Source organism: Falco naumanni, chromosome 2 (genome assembly GCF_017639655.2).
Source record: "Falco naumanni isolate bFalNau1 chromosome 2, bFalNau1.pat, whole genome shotgun sequence".
Classification (NCBI taxonomy): Eukaryota; Metazoa; Chordata; class Aves; order Falconiformes; family Falconidae; genus Falco; species Falco naumanni.
The window spans coordinates 5,288,975-5,297,273 of NC_054055.1; positions in this window are offsets into that span (position 1 = coordinate 5,288,975).

The window sequence follows — 8,299 nt, forward strand, 5'->3', positions numbered from 1 at the left end:
ATTTTGATCTTTAGATATTCCTGTCAGAGAACACCACTGGAATAAACAAATTACATAAGTCACAGAAAGAGAATCTCTGTGGGCTGTACTCGCATTTTCTCATTCAAGTGGATCAAAGCAATTGCTCTCTAGGAGCTGCAGCATCTCCACCTTTGCTGAATGCCCTTGGGCAGGACATAATGGCGTATCTGGAGCAATGGAGGAAGATGGTCTGCCAGATATCACCACTTACTATTCATCAGGCTAGAACTCCCTCAAACACTGTGATGTTTTCTCCCATGCTGTCTTTTGACAGGAAGAACTTAACAAAATCTGTAAGAGTAACACTGCAGCTTCCTTCCCACCATAATAAAATTTAGGCTAGGGATGATGCCTTCATACCACTCAACCACAAGGAAGCAGTTGGTATGCTGGAAATGATAGTTATTTTACTAATCATCTTCATTTTTCATTGTTTTTGTTTCTGCTTATGAACAGAAAAAGATGGGCATCAACCTTTCTGCTCTTACCCTGTGTACATGCTGCAGTTACAAGGGATGCTACAATTCCTGGCTGATGCATTTCAGATTTAAAAACTAAGCAGACAAAACATGCAGCCAGCCTAGGCCACACAGACATTAAAATTCTGTTGAATGTACATACATGAAAATCATACCTAGACCACATGTATTATACAGACCAAGGTTTCTATACAATATTTTTATCAGCACCCCCAATGGCAAGGCCACAATTTAGCTTGTAGGCGCCACCATAACACTAATTCTAAGTAATAATTTCCAGCCTAAATGATTCTATAATAGTTTTCCAAACCTGAACCCACAGCTCCAGCATGACACACACAACTCCCAACTGCCCACTGGTATTGAAGAGAGCAGGAGTTGTTTTGTGGGAGCAGCGCATCCTTGTGTAGCAATGGAGGAAAACCAACCAACGTTGTAAATACATGACTCATCTCTGTAACAAACAGGCATTGTAAATATACCCAAGAAAAAAACTTCGTAAGCTAAGTGGGCCTGATTTTCCTCTGTTCAGTATCCCTCATGGTACTCGTGTTATGACAGGGAATAGGCTACCAAGAACAACACCTCTTTTTTTAATCTCTATTTTGTTCTACACCATAGGTACCTACATAAATTAGAGCTACTAAAAAAAAAATCACCTTCAGAGTATATGGTGCTATATACACAGCACTCCTAAGTCTGCTTCAGCTTTTGCTAGATTATGTAGGAACTGCATGTGATTCCTTCATACTAAAGGAGCTAAGTTTCCTTCAGCAGACAGTCCTCATGCATAGTAAGTAAATGCAGAACAGAATATTGGTGGGGAAACATGAAAAAGAGGTAAACAGGATGCTATTATTAAACAAATTCAGGTCAGAGATTGCCAGTGGCTATATCTTTTCCTTGTTTTCTTCCTGAAACCTTGTAAGATAATGTGATGACTAAGAAGATCACAAAAACTGCAGCAGGTTATAAGGCCCGCTTCATAAGGGAAAATAAATGTAAATGCATAAACTGGAGTTCCTTAAAAAGAAATTAGCTCAGCAAGCAATCTCAATCCTCCAAAACTGTATAGGAAGTTCTCCATTTCCAAAGTATTACCCCCACCTTTAGCCTTCCAGGTTTTGTTTATTTAACAGCATGGTTGCTCGCAGGTGTTCAGAGTGAGCAGAAATGTAGCTGAAATTACTGCTTTATGTGGTGGGAGGAATGCTTCTAGCAGATTCCGACTACAGAACAAGTCTCCTGTCTGGCCAGTCACTGTCAAATGAAAGACTCCACTGTTTTGTCTGACAAACGGTGTTGGACTGCTCCCAAAACTTACTTCTTTTTCCAGCCTGACCCTTTCCCTTCTGCCTATCCCAGCCTACCTGTCCCATTCTTCACCCATTCCAAAGGCTGAGAGTGAGCCCACACAATCCAAACAAGGAACTCAGATTTTCTGCGTCCTTCCCAGAGCATTTTTTTCAAGCACATCTGGATCCTGGTAGAAAAATCAAATAGATAAAACCAAGACTGACAGACAGCTTTCCCTTTTAGGTCCACTCTGCAATTAAGTCTTAGTCTACTTCCTATACTAATAGAAAATTGGCCTTTGGTAGAGTTACAGGCACAATATAGAGAGTGGAATTTGCACTTGCCCTGGACTGACCAGCAAACCATGTCAAGCACTGAGTCACTTCATCCAATCATAGACAATTTAGCATATCCAGATCACATAGACCTCAAAAAAACGTGCCCAACCTACACACATGCAGTGACTTCATCTTCCAGTTGTCAACCTGAACCGAGCTGGGCAAGCCCAGGATGTGATTCACCCTTTTGCTGTTTACCTGCACATTTTCCACGAGTCCTTCCTTGGCGACCTGTTAGTTTTATGCAGATAATGTGGCACAACCAGTTTAATGGATTCACAGGACACAATCATGAAAAAAACCAAATAAGTAGAGAACTTTGAACTCACCTGTTTATATCACCATTCTTGCCATAATTCTCACTTTCATCTGTTTTACTTAGTTTTCTTTGTGGCAACATACCAACTACTTCACCGAAGTCCCAAAAGTTCCCATTTTTCTTGTCAAAAATCTATCATTTTACAAAACAAACATATACCCTTTTTTGGATACTATCTGGTTTGGTTAACTCCTTTTACTTTTTGCCTGATTGCCACTTGCCTCTAAATTCTCCAGATTTGTGGTAAAGCCTCTTCTTCCATCAAGGCCAGATTAGCGGGTCTGAGAAGCTTACTGGCTAAGCTGCAGTTTGCTGGTTGCTCTGCAGGATGGTCAAGGGAAAACTAGCACACTCAAGACCTCTACTCCCCAGAGATTTGGGATTTTCTTTAAGTAATTTGTCTTTTTGCTTGCAAGGCAGTCCCAAAGAAAGCATTCCATAGCAGTGAGGGCACAATGTCAAAGTGTTATTTACACTTTGATTGCAAAAGAACAGTTTTGTGAGCGAGGCCCACTATTTTTGTCCACTGTGGTGTCACCTTCCGTGGTGAGGGGGGACATCATTAGGAATATCTTTACTAGCACTTCTCCCTTATATAATGAAGTAATAATTTAAAGTGTGATCACTGGTACTTACTGCAGATCAAAAGAAGGCAGCTGATGAGACCTAAGTTTGCCTGAGCGTGTGAGATGACTTCTCTTTGTTATTTCAATTGGAATGGAAAGTTTTGATCCTGCAGTTCATCCACATGCCTCCAAACCCAGCCAAATTCTCCTGTCAATCACAGGTTTACCACATGCATGAATTAGACCAGAGTCATTCCAGGTGTAACTCTACAGACTTCTGTGCAATCAGATCATGAAAAAATTAGCCCACTGTTTTCTTTCTTTTAACGAAATCTTTTAGCCAGGCTTCTAGGATACGGCAGAAACTTAAGTGGACAACACAGCCTTCCTGTACTAAACATACCAAACAAGTTTAAAGAGGAAGGGAGAGACAGAGCTGCCAAAAAATGTACTGACTTCGAAGAGCTGCATCCGGAGACCTAAAGGCAGCTGGAGCAGAACAACGGCTGGCATCCACAGGGAGCGAGCTCCCCAGACAAGCTTCCTGACCTGAGAAAGCCCTCTTCTGCCAGCTCAGTCAGAGGGGACTGCAGGATGGAGAACCAGACAGCCAGAATGTCCTTGACTGTCGGCCTGCCTGAAGAGATGAGTGATGTCAACTCAAGCACTTCCAGGGAAGACAATTCTAGCTGTTTCATGTGCTACAAAACCAGGGAGCTTATCTAATACTATAAGAAATGCATAGAAGCCAGAAATTTTCACAGCCACTACTGCATGCCCAAATCACTCTGAGCTCTGTGGGAAGAAGAATGGATGTCTTCAGAACCACAAGCATTTACAACGAAACAAAATGACAGTCCTATTGTCTGTTAACAGTACTCAGCCTGCAACGTCCAGCTGGGGAGTTCAAACATGCACCAGTGAGGCTAAAGGATTTTAAAAGGTTTTATATTACAAACTATTACTAATCATCTTTATCACCACATAATTTAGAATCCTAAGGTCATAACAAAGGATAGTAGAAATTGTACAAAGATAAGATGTCTCCCATTCTGAAAAGCACAGTCTAAATAGGCAAGTCAGGGACTACATACCACTAGTTGTGTTCCCAAAACAAATTTCATCCATCTCAGGTTTTTTCAAATGTAGTCCAAGTCAGTAGTAACTGAAAAATCTGGACTTCTGACAGCTATTTGGTCTTGTGACTGCAAAGCCTTAGAATACTTGCCTAGATCTTCCAGGCTTTACCTCTATACAAACCATACACAACATTAATTAAAGACACAAAAAGGATGCTAAAAGAACACTAATGAAATTTGCAAATCTAAGCATTTGAAGGCTGAGAAATGCCAGAGCGAACATCAGCTGCACCACCTTAATTAATGCCCTTTGCATATACACACCTTACAAAGGATTTTAATTATCTGAGTTGGTGCTGGGTTTCCACAGATGCCTGCTTCCTCATTTGGTTCACAAAAAGAACAACACTCACTCAAGGGGAGATTGGTGTCATTTGTCTTTATGAACCAAATTTAGGTAGCCTGAGTTTTAAGTAAACTGAATCTCCTTTTGAAATACAGATCTTACCACAAAGAACGTGCAAAACTATAACTTAAATATCTCAGGGATGTGGCAGTAATCCACCTTGTAAAGCAACAGCAGCTCAATTCCTTTTTTCCTTGTTATTTCAGGCATGTTCCGATTCACTGTGAGCTGACCAGAACTGGAGACAGAAATTGTTAGTTTATTCTATAGTTTTCTATGATTTTCATCATAATAGAACCTCAGCATTTCTTTCTTATTTTTGCAATACCCTAGAAGGGGGAGCAGTAATCTCTCCAGTCCTCTAGGGAACAGCTCTTGCTCAGTCTCAGTTTGTCACTTCCCATACATCCTGTCAGTTCTGTTTCGTTTGTCCAATATATTTGTCCCCCCACACACCAGACTGTTTAGGTAAATCTGTCTCTACTCCCCCACAGCCAATCCAACACCTCCATAAGGCCAGTCCTAGTTTCCTGTTCATGTCCCCTCTCTCCCACCATCTTCTCATCCAGTCTCTGTCATTCTCCCACCCACTGTTTTATTTTACTGTTGAAGTTCAGCACATCTCCCTGGAACATGAGAAGTGAGATTCGTTTTCAAAGGTTTCTGACTTGGCCAAATTTAGGTCAATTTTCACAGGCACAAGAGGCACAGTCCTGACACATAGTCCACCCTCTTGCCAAACTGAGAAAAGACAAAGGCGTTTGAGCTTCTAAAATGTTTTTAAAATGAAAAACAACCTAGTCTCTTTTCATACTGGGAAATGACTGAACAGCTCTGGCTGAATTTTCAGGGGGAAGTTGGGATGAGTCAGCCCAAGACAGACCCTGGGCTGAAAAATGTTAGTTAAAACTAAATAGGTAGCCTCAAACCAAGACCCCATTACAACTGGTTACAGGAAAATAATTATTTTTATTACTAATTATGCTTTTTCATGGTCTTCAGATGAGCTGTGATTACCCTGGTAAGTCATTAGTCACATTTCTGAAGAAATCTGTGAAGTTACAGTGTACTGACTCTTGACATCAGTTCATTAGATTCATTGCAGATCGTAAACACTAAGCAAGGGAATTAGGTTTTCACATGCGCTTGCTGAATACCTCACCCAAGGGGATCCATGCTGCTAATTATTATGTTTTGAATATGTTTTAAATATGTTTTGAATGCATTGCATCCTTTAGCGTACAAAAGGTTACCTTATTTTAATTTTTTTCTCCACTCTCTCTCTTCACCAGAAGCAGCAGGATTCATTTTCCGTGTAGTATTACCAAGTCTAGTCCTTTGGTTCATTTTAAGTCTGTGTCTTGGAATCTTAAGCATTTATTATCCTTGTTATTGGTGGTTTACCAGTTTGAGACTGTGGACTTGGTCGGGAGTGAGCACTTCTGCAAACACTGATGCAGAATCCTACATAACCATGATTTCTTATAAGCCCTAGCTCATCAAAAAAAGCACAGGCTCTGTCTTTCTAAGGTATGTTTACATATGAATGAAGATGTACATCTCTCTCCCTTTGCTGACCCTCAGTTTCAATTCTGATCTAACGTGCAAGTCAGTTTTCTCATATCCTGGCTGGGTCTGATTTTACTTTTCAGGGGTTGGGTTGAAGATTCTGCCAAGAGCAGACTAGGAGTCATGGCATTTCTGAGATCTTGTGATCCTCAGCTTCATTCAAATCCACTCTTCCTGTTTATATTTATTGTTTAGACAAATTATGCAGGGTCAGTTTTGCTCTGGCACAGCCTAGTGAACTCAGATACAATTGGTAACTTTGGCTTTTCTTTAAGGCTGCTTCCCAGGTTTCTTGGAGGTTGTTACATTTTAGCAGGGAAAAATACTACTGACAGTAAATGAGCGTGCACATTTTTTAGCTGTGATTGTAGGAACATAACTGATAACATGATTGGAAACAAAGCTTTGACTCATAAATTTGTGTTCTCTGCTACTAGAAGCATGGGAATCAAAGCTTAAAATGTGTGGTTAGTTTTTTGCTTAGAAATCTTCTACTTTGCATGTTACGCTTACGTCTTTCCGTTTGTTCTTGTGTCAACATTGTCTTTTACAATAAACCGGTCATCTCTCTGCGGAGCATTGGCTTGCTCCACGCATCTTGAAACAGCAACCAGAGACATTTTAAGCTTTCATATACCTTCATCTGGACACATCTTACTACCGGTCCTGTAGCTGCATTCAGATGTTTCACTGTGTACTCTTTCTGCAAAGCTCCTCTTTCCTATCAACATTTTTTGCCTTAGTCGCCAGTACATGACTTTGTGGCTTGCACTATCAAACGTCACCTGATTTCTATTACTCCAATCCTCAAGCTTATGCAGTGCTTCCTATATGATGTTCCAGTTCTTTGTTTTGACATCGTTTTCCAATTTTATGTCATCAGTAAATTTAATGAGCAGATTCTGTCTTGCCTGAAAATTAGCACTGAAAATATTGTTCATTTATTGTTTTCACATGTTTTGTTTGTATTGTATTACTGCTCTCTGGCTTTGCTATAAACCCTTGACAAGCTTATAACCACATAGATCTAATAAAAAACGTGTTTATCTAAGCAGCATAGTTGTTATTGCTGCTGTTGCTTTTTACATCAAAGATTTTCTATCAACTTTAAAACTGTCATTGTTCAGTTACTTGGCCACTAGGCAGCCTGGGAAATTGTGATGGCACTTTAGGCCAATTCCTCAATGATATTCTAGCTAAAATGAACTGGTCTCATTTGTTAGGTTCAGAAATGTTACCCACTGAGAAGAAAGGCATCTGTTCGTGTTTCTCAGAACTATTTTCCCCAAGGTTTCTGAAAACTCATTTCAGCCACATACTGAATTTTTCTCCGAAATCCTGAGGGCTAGAAATTGGAGAAGGTGGGAGAAAATGGGTGTTTATAACAAAAGCTTCAATTCTGGGAAACTAGTGGCATTACAGAAAATTAGCAATTGTCTGTAGTTAGGTGCTGGCTGAATCTGACCCCAGACCAATTTTGTTTAAAGGTGACATGGAAGTTCAGGCTTCAGAGACTTTTACATGGCACCTCTCAACAGGCTACAACTCATACAAAGGTAGAAACAGAATAATTGAGAAGTGGCAGGCTTGACAAAGAAGTTGTTTCAAAGATCTGGTGTCTCAATGTTCCCCTTCAAGTTTCCTGTTACTGTCTTGAAGGATGATGCCTAACATACTACTGAGGAAAGAAAATTTCTTGATACTCAGTGCCCTCACCTCAACCTCACAAAAACTTTCAAAGCTCCAGATGATTCAGCTTGGGCCCAGCGCATCCACAGCAAATAGCAATGCCATCACTCACTTTTTAGGCCAAGAATACCCAAGGAGCAGCTAAGGTACAATTAACAAAATCATAGCCAGTCACCTGAGTGCAGACTGCATGCTCGCCATACATGACTTGTGCTGTGCTTTCTGATATCACCGTTCTCAGGTTTACCAATAACTTGAAGTGTCTGGAAGGAGTGTCTTGGGGTGGGGGGGTGTTCGTCCATACTTTGATCTTGTGATCATGGTACAAACTCCGGGTCAAAAAGCCTAGATGCTGCTCCACATAATCCACAGCCTTCCTGTCATCTCAGGCAAGGCATTTAACTATCTGTTGATTTACTACCCAGTAAAATGAGTAATGTTTTTACTGCATCTTGTAACTGCTGTGCAATGTGCTTTTAATGTTCAGGTAATATTCCAAGATCATTGTTATTACTAGTTCTTTGTATTACATTAGGG